The sequence below is a fragment of the Pteropus medius genome, unplaced genomic scaffold (genome assembly GCF_902729225.1).
Source record: "Pteropus medius unplaced genomic scaffold, Ma_sr-lr_union100, whole genome shotgun sequence".
NCBI lineage: Eukaryota > Metazoa > Chordata > Mammalia > Chiroptera > Pteropodidae > Pteropus > Pteropus medius.
The window spans coordinates 6,726,890-6,742,119 of NW_024344437.1; the positions used below are offsets into that span (position 1 = coordinate 6,726,890).

General features: G+C 46.8%; 1 protein-coding gene and 1 non-coding gene across 2 annotated transcripts in view; both read right to left on the reverse strand.

Moving 5' to 3' along the window:
• Positions 1-15,230, reverse strand: part of SPATA13 (spermatogenesis associated 13) — a 300,617-nt gene that overhangs the window by 138,400 nt on the left and 146,987 nt on the right. The window lies entirely within an intron of this gene.
• LOC120610782 (5S ribosomal RNA) lies at positions 7,251-7,369 on the reverse strand. Its single transcript, XR_005655003.1, has one exon. It is a non-coding gene; the product is annotated as a 5S ribosomal RNA (ribosomal RNA).

Here is a 15,230-nt window from a genome sequence, read left to right on the forward strand (position 1 = left end):
CACCCCCCCCCACCCCCTGACTACAAAAGTGCAGAAGAATGGATGGGAGAGAACAAGATGATTCACTGTTTACTTAGAAGTAGCCTCTGCATGATGAGGAACAAGTTAAGGAGACGGAGGGTTACTTCACAGATCAGAATATTAACCAAGGAGTATTTAGAGTAAACCTCTAGACCTGAGTAACGAGGGCGGAAGAATAAACGGATGTGCCAAGGAAACGAACTATCATAATAAAATCATATTCTTAGACAAATAAGGGAACAGTGGTAAAGGCATACACTGAGCAAAGTCAACGAGAGTCGCCCTTAGAAAATCAAGAGTTCTGAAGGGTTCTGGCACCTTCTTGGCCGCACTGCACTGTCTGAGACACAGAAGCTGCTCTCTGAATATTTTTTCAGAATTAGACTGGTAATGTTTAAAAGAAATAAAATGAAAAAGGCTCGCCATCGTCACGACGCTTCGGGCTTTGCCTGCATCCTTTTATTTGATCTTCAAAATGAGAGCACAGGTTTTGGCATCAGACAGAGCCTCACATATTTTAAAAACTGAAGTATAATTTAGATAATGTGCAGTACATAAATCTTACATGTATAGTTGGATGGGAGAGGGAGGTAGAGAGAGAGAGAGAGTGTGTGTTAGACCCTAGGATGAACCAAACTGATGCCCGCCTTTGGTGTCTGTGTCTTCCTGTAAGCCACTCCCAGTGAGTGCAGACAGAATCTGTGATTTTCACCAAACCAATAGAACATGGCCAAGGTGATAAAATGTCACTCCCATGACTATGTTATGTTTTTTAAAGACCCCACCTTACCAAATCGGAAGGAGAGACTCTCATTGCTGGTCTGACGAATCGAGTGGCCACCTTGGAGAAGCCCATGTGGCAAGGAACCGTGAGCAGCCTCTAGGACCTGGGGGCAATCTCCAGCCAACAGCCATCGAAAACCTGGGGCTATCAGTTATATAGCCATGAAGAAGTCATTCTGCCAACAACCTGAATGAGCCTGGCTGCTGGTTCTTCCCCCATCAAGCTTCCAGATAAGAACACAGCCTGGCCCACATCTTGACTGCAACTCAGAGACAAGGACCTAGCTAAGCTGTGCCCAGACTCTTGATCCATGGAAACTGAGAGAAAATACATATGTGTTGTCTTAACTCACTAAGTTTGTGGTAATTTGTTTTTGCATCACAGAGAACTAATACAATATTAATGTAACCACCAGGCTGATGAAAATATAGACCATTCTAGCACCTCGGAAGATGTCCTCATGTGCCCTACTGGTTAGTAATGCCTACCACCCCAAGGGGAAATATTATTCTAACCACTATCGCCAGAAATTAGTTCCGTTTGTTTTTGAATCATGCAGGATGGATTCTTTTGTGCCTAAAAAAGTATGACTTCTTTTACTTAATGTCATGGCTGTGAGGTTCATCCATGTCCTGTGTGATGGTAGCTCATTCTTCTCCACTGTTTGAATGTACCACGTCCTACTCCAATACGATGAACACTTAGGTTGCTCCTACCATCGGTAATTATGCTTCCATGAACATTCTTGAACATGCTTTTAGTAGGGAAAAAATCGGGCTTCCACTTGGTGTACAGCCAGGCGTGGCACTGCTGGGTCACAGCTTTGGCCTATTTATTGGTACCGCTGGGCATCTTTTCAAAATGGTCGTATCAATTTACATTCCCACAGGTGATATAATAGAGCATCGGCTGCTCACAACAACACGTGGTCTTGTCTTCGCCTGTTCTCTTGAAAAAATAAGGATAACAACAGTACCCACTATCCAGAGCCGTTTCAAAAACCAAGTGAGAACATATACAAAATGTCCTCATGACATAGCACTTGTTTGATAAATGGTAGATGTTTCGTTCCACTTTGCTTTGCCAGTTCACGCAGGTAGAAGTGGCTGAGCTGAGAGTCAAATCCCAAGGGACGAATTTCAAACTCTGTCTTCTTTCCACTGACCCCCGCCAGGCCACTTTCCAGCCATTTTTATTGGGCAACGATCTCCACAATATTTCAAAATCATCTCTTCTTGTAGACTCCCTTCTCCAGCATAGATGGCCAGGAAGAATGTGCTCTTGCTATATGACTTAAAAGACAAAGCGAATTGCAACTCGACAGTGTAAAGGGTATTTGTGATTTCTTTTACAGAAAATGTCCACACTCTACTGCAATATACTGGAGAGCATTCTCTCTACCGAATACCTCCTGTTGAAAGTGGCCTTGACTGCCTTCGCTGATTTCTCCATCTGAAGAGCTTGTTTTATTCGTGGTGGGTCCTAAATTGTCAACTTCTTCACTTTTCTGCCATATTAACAGACCAATTGCTGTATCATTTATTCCTTGTCGATATGATAAGTTCTGTTCACGAAAGGATCGTGTGTTGGTGGCCGTGAAGCCTGGCGACGCGGGCCTCGCAGCCCAAAGACAGGACGGCAGATGGGTGACATGGCTCACACATCGGAGAGCGCTCCAAGGACCACACAAGGGCCTGTTTGGAAATCCCGAAAGCACCCGGGGCCAGTCTGGCATTAAGGCTTGTTTGCCAAAGCGCTAACGTGTTTGCAATGCACTGGAATGTGATAATGTCGATTTAATGTTTGTGGGAAAAAGGCAGATGAAATAAAGTCAGATTGAGGACACCATCCAGAGAGGGTGACATGCTCTCAGAGAACATCCGTCGTGGTGATCCAGACTCTTTTAGACGCATCTTCAGTATCCCTTTTTGTTTTGCCCGTTCGCCTTTACCCCATTCAACTACCTTGTGTGTCGAAAATACGTGAAAGTTGCAGATGAAAAGGACAGTTATGACTTAAAAGATAAAAGTGAGAAAGAAAAGAGATCATCAACATTCAACCAGGAACACTGAAAACCGGCTCAGGACGTGCCAATCCCCCAAAACAGGGACTTGGAATCATTTGTCGTTTTAGCCCTAGCATCTTGTGCAGGTGACTGATAGAAGCTTGGTGAACGAACAAGTCAGGTGTGAAGACAGTGTAACCCAGACAGAGAGACAGCTGGTGCTGCACGATTTCCAAAAGGCCCTGGGCACCATCTCTGGTACACATCTGCCAAGGACCCGGTTGCAGGATGAGGTGCTGTAAGCCCAGGTGATGGTCACATGAGGAGGATGTGCAGAAGCCAAGTGACTGGGACTTAGGAGGCTCGAGGACTTTTATGGACTTATCCCGTAACAGACACAGCGCTCCCGCCGGCCAGACTGCTGGGGATGCGAAAATGGACTAGACTCGGCCTCCCCCGTGGCGCGCAGGGTCCACTGAGGCAGGGGAGGAGGGGTGGTTACGGACCACGTGACAGGAGCTGTGGCGGGATGCTGGCGGCCACAGTGACGTGCTGAGAGCAGCCGAGTCCCAGCCACGTCCTCGCCTGAGCCCCGCCGTGCCTGACCGGCCTTCCGAGGGCAGGCATCTCCCTGTGCCGGGTCTGCTACTTCTAACGGGTCTCCCCACCGTTACAGAGCCACGCATCCCCTGAGAACCGGACCTGTCTCTCTAGCTGCACGCCCTTCTCTTCCCTCGGCCGCCCCTCTCCTGGGCCACACACAATATCGTTCATCAATATCTGTGGAATTAGTTGAGCTTATATAATGCTGAGTACTGTTAAAAACTAAAAGGGTAATAAAAACAGTATAATGTCAATTAAACATATATGTAATACCTATAATGTGCCAGGTTGTGTTTTAAGCATTTACACGTTTTAACTCATTTAATCCTCACGATAACCCTAGGGGGTAGGAACCGCTAACCGTCTCATGTAACAGATGAGGAAACCAAGCCCTCTCTAGGGAGGTGGGCAATGTGCCCAAGATGACCCATGGCTGGAACTTGACCTGGGACCGTTGAGCTCCAGACCCCACCCTCTCACGACAACGTGCCTTCCAGGAGGTTAAACAGAACAACAACAACAACAAAAACCCCACAGAATCAGAGGCTAAGTACGAAAAAAAACTGTCAAAGGAAATTAGATGTACGATAGACAACCAGAAACATAAACGTTTGGTGCTCACTTAAAAATAATAAACGAGTAGAAACGTATATGCAAGTAGCTGAGAAGGTGTTAGAAATGGTAAGATAAATAATAAACAGGCATGTAAAATCATTTATTAAAAGTATGGAATAATCTGGGATTGTATAGATACATATGCACAACTGGAAACGTTTATTATGAAATCTTGGTAGAGATGGAACTTCCAGGTAAATACATTTTCATTTTCTCTGAATAAATGGGTTGTGAACAATTAAACATTTTTGTTGCTATTGCTATTACTATTGTCCTGCGTGTGATCGTTCTGCACTGGGTACTCTGTTGCATATTTCATTTCATTGTTAAAACCTCCCTAGGGAAAGTTTAGTATTGGCTTCTTTTTATAAATAAGGAAACTAAAGCATGGAGAGCTTAAATAAATAACCCCAGGTCCTCAGCTGAATGTGTTGGCAGAGCTGGAATCCAAATCAAGGTCTGTTTGGCGTTTAAAGCCTCAGTGTACCCAGTATGAAGCTTCTCTCTGCCGAGTAACCCACCATCACAATCATGGCACAGACATTGCAGTGCTACTGTGGGAAGCGCCCCGAATCTGGAGGTCATGACCTGGCTTCTTCTCCAGAACAGCGTGACTTGGGGCAAGTCTCCCAACCTATGTGAATCTCCATGTTCTCATCTGTAAAATGATGAGAATTATATCTCGTCCCAGGATTACTGGTAGAGCAAATTAAAATAAGTGAAGACCTAGACGGGAACTTGTCAATTCTTTAGTGTGTGTGGGGGGGGAGGCAGGGAGAGGGTGCGGTGGTTAATTTTAGGTTTCAGTTTGGCTGGGCCTGGTGCCCAGCTTTGGGGGCAAATATTAGTTTAGATGTTGCTATGTAGATCTTTTTCTTAAGATGTAAGTAAAATTTAAATCAGTAGATCTTGAGTAAAGCAGATTACCCTTCAGAATGTGGGTGGGCCTCACCCAATCAGTTGAAGATTTAAGAGCAACGTTTAAGATTAACGTTTCCCAAGGAAGAAGGAATTTGGTGTCAAGACTGCAACATAGAAATGCTGCTTTAGTTTCCAGCCTGCCATACAGGTTTGGGGTTCACCAGTCCCCACTATCACGTGAGCCAGTTCCTTAAATGTCAATCTCTCTCTCTCTCTCTCTCAACAAATGTATTCTATTTCCTATTAATTCTGTTTCTCTGTAGAATTCTGACTAATACAGGGGTAGAGGGCAAGTCTGGAAAGTCTTCAAAAAAGGGAGATCCTGCCTGAACCAAGTCCCCCCAAAGAGTAGACATGTAGACCCCGATAGGCTTCAAATGCCAAAGATGCTAAAGACAGCTCACCTGTAACCAAGGCTGTCATCTGCTCTCTAGATGACAGGCGGGAGGTAAGATCTGTAGGATGCTAACCGAGGGATGTGTGGGAGCCAGGGGTGCACCTGGTGATGGGAGTGGAAACTTGGAGTGTTCAAAGAGGCCGAAGCCATGGTGGGGAGTGAGGAGGAGCGAGAAGACACTCGAGAGCTGAGCCACCTGGTGAAGAAAGGGCCTGGATCCTCCCCTCACAGCCTGTGCTTCTCACTCACCGCTTTCTGACATGACCATCCATCTACTCATCTACCTACAATCTCGGCACCACCCGGGGCTGCATTCTCCTTCGGGGCCCAGGCCAGGAGCTTTCCCCGGGCCGGGGACCTGCTTCTGGTGGTCTCTCTGCCTGAAAATCCAATCTTGCAATTCTTCACTTGGCAATTCAAAGCTATTCCTTTTTTTAAGGCTCACTTCACACATTACATCCTGCCTTTTCTACAAGGAGAATTAAGCATCCCCCTCATCTTTCTTCTCCTAGTTCTTTTAGATGCGTTTATCAGTATCACAGGCTGCAAGTTTCTTGAATTCCTGGTGCCTAGCTAGCATCATACCCAGTATTCAGTAGGGGTTTAATAAACATTCATTGAATAAATTGGGCCAGAAAAGATTTGCTTGGAGGATTTTAATCAACCATATCTGTGGTTATAGGACTGATCAGTGGCTGACCCGGGATTCAAATTCAAGCATTTAGCTCTAAATTCAGGATTCTTTCCACTACACCACAGCTGATACACATGCTGGGAGTTAAGGGACGTCCTTGGGGCAAACCCCAATTCCTGAAGGAGATGGCGGAAAGTTAACGAGCCCCCAGAATCGACCAGGTACCATTTATTTAGTGTCTAACATTTGCCAAATTTGGACACAAAATTCCCACTGACGGAAAGGGAAGGTCCAGGAGCAGAAGGCAGGAGGAATGTCAGAATGTTCCTCAAACTTCTGAGCACAACCCACAGGAAGAAATGCATTTTGCATTATAAAGCAGCAGACACATTCACGGACATAGACACACACGGAAAATATTTACAAACAACGCTGCCCCTTACCACATGCCATGCGTTCTGATAGTCTCTGTTCTGTCTTCTTTTATTTGGTTCTGGTGGACTAACTAATGGGACGAATCCCAGAATTGGAAAAATACTGCAGCTCAGTAACGTGAAAACGGCAAGAGTGTGAAGGTGCCCTGGGCACAGACACGAGCCTTCCCTCAGCCCCTGGTCTTCCTCCTTCCTCTCGGCCCACATTCTCTTCCTCTTCTAATGCAAAGGCAGTTGGTTTCAGGTGGCCATCTCCTTCCGCCCGCCTTCCCAACAAATAGATGCGATTTCTCTTTTGCTGGTAAATTCTAATGCTAACTTGTAGGTAGCTACTGAAAAATTTATTTACACAATAACACTGACATTGCATGTTCTATGTTGTCATATAAATGGAAAACCATAAAGGTCTCTTCTGTTTCAGTATTTCCATAAAACGGGAAGCCCAAGAACTCAGTTCCGGCGATTGTTCAGGCCTAACCGTGCCAAGGACTAGACTGATGTCACCTCCACCAGGCCCTCAGGATCCCAAGGGTAACCTAAATCCCGGACTCTCGTGTGGCTCTCTGAGTCTCTTCCTTGGTCACAAATAATTTTACCGAGGGGTCCAATCTAACCATCAAACCCTCGTTCTACTTCTTCTTTGTTTGTGGACTGAGTTTACATGCCAGCAAGGCCGGACCCCGTCGCTGAATCCCAGCCCCCCTCTCGGTGGCACGCTGGGAAAGGCATTTCTTTCTTTCCTTATTCTTTTTCTTTTAGGTGAGGCGACCCTTGGGTGACCTCACAGATTGCAAGGACCTTGTTGGCTTACAATCCCTTATTTTTTTTATTTTTCACTCCTACAGCACCTGGTCTTCCTAGGTGGTCTCCCATCCAAGTACTAACCAGGCCCGACCCTGCTTAGCTTCCGAGATCAGATGGGATCAGGCTTGTTCAGGGTAGCATGGCTGTAGACCGGGAAGGGCCTTTCTCTACTGGTAAGAATGCTCGTAGAAACCACGAATGCTAACCACGTGGCTCTCAGAAGTTGACGACAGCTTCCGTGACCTTCCTTCCCTCCACCCACCCCTCCCCGGCCACCTCCAGCTTTCCAAGCTTCTTTGTACACACACTCACGCTAGAACAGAATGCTCGCGCTTGCGATTTTCGCTTATCTGACGTGTTTGCTCAGTCCAGCCTTGTGTATGGTGTAAACAGTGGCTGGTGCAGGAGAAGGCTGAGCTCATTGCTTGCACAGTTCAACTCTCTAACCGAGCCAGTTCCCTCTGGTCTCAGCCTCTGCTCAATCCTATCACAAACGGTAACGTTTTGAACCCCTGCGATGAGTGGACCAGGTCGGTGTGTGGATTTAAACCAGGTAGCTCAGGTCAGGTGTTCCTCCAGGAGCCCTGGCAGGCAGAGCAACTGAGGAGAAACTTGGGCTTGATTCAATTCCTAAGGTCACCGAGCTGTACCTCAGCTTTTTTTCGTACAATTCTGTGGGCACTTCCAGTATGATGCGAGGCATGCGTGTGTTTCTAAACACACACACACCCCTCTCGCTCTGTAAAATGGTGCATGAAAGATGGGGTTCGTGGGGCGGCAGGGCTGAAGTGGACCACTCGGACCTTCATAACTATCACCAGAGCCCTAATGAAATGGTAATGATCTTGATTAAAAGACTGACACAGTGAAAAAGGCATGTTAGACTCCTAGTAAAACAAACAAACAAACAAACAAAAAACAAAAAAACACAACAGCAAATATAAGACTTCACCTTTTAAAAAAGGAGGGAATGAAAAGTAGGAACTCGACCAGATACCCATATTCACAGCAGCCCTGTTCACAATAGGCAAGAGGTGGAAGCGACCAAGTGTCCACTGACAGACGAATGAACGAGCAAAATGTGGTCTCTCCATACAATGGGATATGATTCAGCCTTCAAAAGGAAGCAAATTCTAACACAGGCTACGACGCGGATGAACCTCGAGGACAATTATGCTCAGTGAAATAAGCCGGATGCAGGAGGACAGATACCGTATGATTCCACTTACGGGAGGCACGGTAGCCAAAATTACAGAGACGCAAAGTAGAATGGTGATTGCCAGGAACAGGGAGGAGGGGAGAATGGGGTGTTTCTGGTTAATGGGTACAGCTTCAGTTTTGCAAGATGAAAAGAGTTTCTGGAGATGGACAGCGGAGATGGCTGCACAGTGAGACTTTACTCCATGCCGTTGAAATGAGCGCTTGAAAGTGGTTAAGACGGGAAATTTTATGTTCTATGTGTTTTACCACAATTTTAAAAACAGGGTGTGGGTAGCTTCACGGAAGGGGCTTAAGGGTTAACACCGATGAATTATGGGGACGAGGGCAAAATGCACACAGGTTGAGCAAACTGAGCACAGAAAAGTGAATGACAGGGAGGGGCTGGCCGCCGGGCACGCGGCCCCGGCCGTGCTGCCGCCCAGCTCCCTGCGGCGTTAATGGAGGCACCGAACGCTCACGCGCGGGAATCTCTTAACTGGAACTACTGTCACATCGTAGTGACATCCTTCCCCTCTTCGCCAGCGGCGTTGAGCGAAACCGCCGCGCAGAAACTCAACCTTTAGCAAAACGCACTGTGCTACGCTGTCGTGACCAAGTCGCTCGGTCACGTCATCATTCCACCGCCTCTGCCTGCGCTGCCTCGCGCTCTGCCTGAACGACTGGAAATGCTACACGGCCAGGCATCGCCCCCACGCCAATTACTCAGACGACTCTTCTTGAAACTCGGTTTTTACCATATATGGAAAAACCATTCCACTGTCAGTGGTAAAAATAGCATCCTACCTAGCAGGTGTCATCTTCCACCTGTGAACAAAAGATGGGGGCTGCCTCGGTAAGCCTGACGAGCTCGGAAACAAAAAGGAACCGCGCGGGATGTTTGGATCACAAAACAGTTCCTAACTGAGCAGGTTATACTGGCAAGTCACATCCTAAGGCCTATGTGATAGATTAATCTTTCTTTGAGCAAAACGTATCCATTGTTTTTATGCATCTAGAATAACATAAAGTGTCAGAAAGCTCTCTTCTCCAGACCTCCAAACATAAACACTCAGGTACGGGGCGAGACAAACCCAACATTGCTCATTACTAACTCTCACCCACATCCCTCTGCAAACCACTTTTGGTACACGTTAACTGTCCTGCACCTAGCAGTGTAAAAGAAGTAGCTATCTCTCCATTTTACTTTTTATCCAACCTTAGAGATTTCCCCGCTTTACTTTCTCCCACTGCCTTAATCTACCACCAACTGGATTTTATGTAATTGTCCTTCCATCTTCTCCTTTGATTCTAATATATAAAACACACTGCGAAATGGCTACTCCCAGGAGCATTTTTTCAATCTGTTGAGATTTTGCTTCCGGGACTAGCCCCAAAATCTTGGTTCAAATAAACTCTTTAAACCTTTCTTTAGGTTTAAAATTTCTCTCATCAACACGTCGATGAATGCTTAGAGTTACAGACTGTAGGAAATAATAAACTCACCTAGAGGCCTATTGGGGAAAGAATCTATTGACATTAATCCAGAATCACCAAAATAATCCCTTCCCTTTATTTCCAGGTGGAACACAACTTTTCTCGGAAGAAAACATTTTATGTCTTAATAAGGTCTCACGGATGAAGATCTTGCATGAGTGTTCAAAACAAGGGGACGGGTTGAACAAATGTCCCACAGGGTAGAGTCGTACAAACTGTACCGCACAGAGCCAAGCATCGTAGAAGATGCTTTTGATCCAAGGGGATATGCTAACATGATCATGATCAGACTTACAGGCGGGTAAGGAAATCATTGCTGATTTAAAAAATTATTCCGTACACCTCCTATAATGATATCTACAAGAACATTTTCGGGGGCATTTATAGCCTACATTCCTCTGTGTTAACTACCACAGCAGTCTCTATACTACTTCTTATCTTAAGGCTATGAAGACTCTAGACTATTTACTCACATATCTCCTCAGTATCAATTTTAGTTATCAATGCCTATCTTTAAATTAAAACCACCGGATTTCCTATAGACCTGCCCGCATGGAAGCCACTAATAATCTCAGATATATTTGCTGATTGCGAAGACAAGGCTGGCCGAATCTGATGGTTAATTGTGTCAGATTTAAAGAGTCTGGTGCCTCATTCTACAAGAGGAATTGCCTTGCGGGCGGGGCCAGAATACCCACAATTCATTGGCTGTAATCCCTGGCAATCATTTTTGAATGAGAACAGGCTTTGTCAATAGAATCAGGATGTTCAACCCAAGTCAGTTGCTTGAGGCTCCCTCTACCCTACACAGAATGTGGATAGGTGCTGCCTAAAATACCATTTCCCCACGTGTCTCCCTGCCGTCCAATCAGCCAAGGTTCCCAAACCCATTTTCTTCCTCCGAGTGTCCAAGGCTCTCCAGAAAGTGACCTCACACTACCTAGTCAGTTGAAGTGTCTCCCACTCCCGGGGTGCTTGTCCACCTCCTACCTCCCATCTGAACAGCCGCCTTCTACCACTCCACCAACATCGAGCCTTCTCTCCTCCAAGAACCGGCTAACGTTCTCTCTCTTCCATGAGGTCCTGGCCAGCACCGTCTACCAACACTTTCTCTTCTAAGTCGTCTTCACAGCCTCCCAGCCAGCACCACCATCCTCTGCCATTTGTTCAAGCACGTTTCTCTTTACCTGGATCTTGAGTGGGGCCTTCCCGCACTGGACAAAGAACTGCCAGAAATATAGATTAGGTCATCTAGATCTACTCCTGTGTGTGTCATGTAACAGACAAGGCCATATTCTGTTCGTGTTTAGAAGTATACAGAACTCCAGTACCATTTTCCTTGGCATGCACTGGTTTCTGTTTTCACCCCTCCCCCAAGTCTAACAAATCTCATCCTAGCTACTAATCCTTCATTCCCCGATCTGTAAATTGAGAATCATAAGAGGAAGTATTTTCTAGTCCTCCTCTGCTCCTGGCAGAGATCTAGCTCCACAAATGCTGCTGGTCACATGCCAACCTGCAGCCCCTGTCTCTCCTCTCCAAGGCCTGTGATTATGTTTGTTACATCTGTTAACTTTTCGCTCAGTTTCTGTCTTCTGTGTCCTCAGATTAACCGAGAACCCTCAGAACAACACACGAGGAGGGGTGCTATGGTCAGCTTCTGCACACATAACCTCTTCCTCGGAAGGGGGACACACCTGAAACCGGCTCGAAGACCCTGCCACGTCGGTGTTTGGTGGGAATCCTCTAGCTATGTCAAATGCCACGACCGTTGTAGAAACAGCCCTAATTAATACCTTTGATGGAAAAGAAGTTAGATCGTTACCTGTTGTCCAGTTAGTCGGTATTTTATGGCCATTGTAACAAATCACATTCTTCCGAAGCAGTAGAAGAATCTATTTACACATTTCCATATTTTAACATTTTAACACATCCTTATCCATTTTAATCCAGGAGCCTATCCATGCTTTTCCACACTCTCTCTCCTGACACTTAGCAACACCCAAATCACAAAGCCACGTCGGCGTTGCCGGGGGACGGAGAAGGCGGCAGGAACAAGTTTTCTTCGGCTTGCCTGATTCAGAATCGTGGCTCATGGTGGCGAACTGCTTGCTGGAGCCCTTCATCCTGGCTGTATTCACCATGTCCCTTTCCTCTCTCTTTTCTGCCACCCCGTCCCTGCTCAAAGGACCTCATGTCCTCATCCTTCATGAAGTCATAGGTCTATGAAAATCTTAGTCCAGATTTGGGGAGGAACGAAGGACTTCAGGAGAGGGGTCAGCACCGTGAGTCCAAGGGCGAGCTCCGGGCAGGAAATGGAAGACGAAGGCAAGGAGGTCAAGAGCCGGGAGGGTACAGAAGATGGCTCGTCATCCACGTTCTAAATGCTGCTGCCACCAGGACCTAGAACCGCAGTCTCTGTGGCTCCTTGCCCCGGTCTGGGGAACAGCAGCCAAAGCCTGGGCACGTGGAGTGGAAGCTGGCTGGCGTGCTGCAACCAGGCAAGTGCTGAGGGGCAGGACCGCTGCCACCTGCAGGAACTGAAGGACCTCCGAGCCCGGCCAGCCAGCCTGGCACATCGGCACAGAGTCACCTCCAGAAGGGAGAGCTCCATCTCGCCGTACCCTGACTCTCCTTAGACAAGATGCGTTCCGTGCAGCGGCCAGCGTCATACTGCCTGGGACACAGTGCCGAGTGCTGTCAGTCCCTTTGGTTTCTCCTTTTGTCATTTTGGCATAGGCTATAGAGCGAACGGGCATTCTCTATCTGTCCGCTGGGTGGGGGAAGGCGAGGTGGGAGGAAGGCGAGTGCCTGCTCTTCACTTTGGTGCGATGTCCCTAATGTATGCAAGGCGTGTGGCAAAGTGGATCTGGGTTCAGATCCTGACAGCTGTGCGACCAGAGGCAGGGGGCACACGTTCTCTGGGAACCGTATTCCTACTGTGCAAAGTGGGGATCATAAAAATGACCCCACAAGGTTAGTGTTGGGATCGTCCAGGACATGGGTAACACAAGGTCTGAGAGTCAGTGAGAAGCTGCCCCCACCCCGCACCAAGCCCTCGTGGCCAACCCTGGACCAGGAGCTTCTCGCTGACGTGGCCTTATCGAATTTCAGCACAACCACACGAGGTGTGATGACTCCCAACTTACGGACGAGGAAGTTGGATAAATAACATGCCTATGGGCATCTTGCTGGAGAGCAAAGCATGGAAGTCCCATGTTTCTGTTCTCATTCCAAGCGCTTCCCCCATCTTGGGGGCCATCTCAGAACCTCTGGACCCGTCCCACTGCAAGATGTGGCAGAAAGCTGCCAGAAAGTTTCTGAAAATACTTAAACCCTCAATTAGGGGTTCTATGCTTCCATTTGTAAGGTGTTTGAGTGACGTGAGTGGTACCGTGACACCCCCCACGCTCAGGTAATGCATCCCTTTATATAATTGACCTCGGAGTTCGAAAACTCGGTAAGAAAGACCACAGCTTGGAAAATAATAACTTTTTAAGTTTAGAAAACACACTTTTCTGTCTTCGGTCATTCATCTTTAAAGAACAAGACTAAGCATCAACGGATCCCCAACTGATCCATATCAATGACGTGCTGCCTGTGTCTGAGGCTGTTTATCAACACGAAACCTCTGTGCTGACGGCCCTCCGCTCCCAACCCCAGTCAGTCCAGCTGGCACTCAGGATTGTTTTTTAATTGGAAACAATAGAGAAAAGAGGAAGGGGATGACAGAAAGGGCACTGTGGTGTCCCTGCCAGACCTCCGGGCACCCGCAGTTGTCTTAAACACCACGGACTTTCTGGACATTCTTCTGCAGGCACCCGGAGATTCGGAAGGGGCCCGGATGGCAGAAAACAAGTGCCCTGCGAGCGGCCCTCCTCCCCGACAGCTGGAACCGGAGAGGAAATGCCCGTCCCCCTCTCTTCCTGCCCCTCCCGCTGCTCTCCCACCCGTGCCTCCCAAACGAATGACCGAGACTCAAATCATGGTCTCGGGACCAGCTTCTGGACGAACCCAGCCCAGAAGCAACTTGAGACTGAGAGCTGCTTCGGCAAGGGGAGAAGGGTCCAGGTGGATGATGATGAAGCGTCTCCACTCGCGAGAGGAATAGCAGGACCGCCAGCTGAGTCTTTTCCTCAAATCCCCCGAGGCAGGGAGATGAATGGCCTTCTAAGGGAATCTTGGCGCATGAATCATGATCCCAAACTCTAAGTCATTTGCGTGCTCTACCAAATTCTTGAGAAATACAGAGAACATTGAATGCCAGAAAAGAGTAAATAAATAAAAGCAATTATCTGTTAAGGAGTAATTCCTTAAGAATGCTCACACAAAAGGTCACTGTGAAATTTTGCTACGTGCGCTGAGAAAAACACAATATCTCTTGCATGGTATTTCTGCCCCAAATGCATAACCTCAATCTTAACATGAGAAAACACCAGACGAATCTCCAAATTTAGGGAATAATTGGCTGGTGTTCTTTGAAAGCACAAAGATCGTGAAAGACAAAGAAAGGCTGAAGAACCGTAACTGTTGGGAGAAAATAGTTTCGTTTGACAACTAATTGTAATGTGGGGTTCTGGACTGGATCCCGAACCAGACAGAGGACATTTAGTGAGAAAAATGGCGAATTTGGAATAAGGCCTGGAGATTAATCATTACATAGCATGGCACCAATGTGAATATCCTGGTTTGGATCATTGTTCTGTGGTTCTTTCAGATGTTAACATCGGGGGAAGCTGGGTGAAGGACATACAGGAACTCTGTCTTATTTTTATAATGTTTTGTAAATCTAAAATGACTTTAAAGTAAAGGCTAAAATCATGTTCCCTACAAATGATTAACCCGGCTCAGGATTGCTTTAACATCGGTAAATCATAATTGCAGAAAGCTTGCTAGATTGTTTCTGGGAAAGGGAAAAACAAAAACAAAAAAAACAAAACAAAACAAAACAAAAAAAATGAGAAAAAGACACTGCCTGGTCCACTTTTTACAATCACACAAGCTGGAACATCCAGAGTCGTATTTCTAAGCCATGTTTCGCCTATTCTTGGAAACACTGTTTTAAGGTGTTATTTCTACAAGGTTCACCTGAGACGCCCGAGCCAGGTGAATAAATAACTACAAGAGGACCTCCCGCCCCATTTGCTGGCCTGAGCTAAACGGCAGTTTTGATGAAAAGGAAAATACCAGACTTGCCCAACGTGGTGCTTAGTCTGCTTCGAAACAGCACATTATTGCCCTTGAAGGGATGAACGAATTAGGAAAGAAAAATGACGATGTTCAGTTAATCATATACCTGGACCTCTTTTGTAACCGTC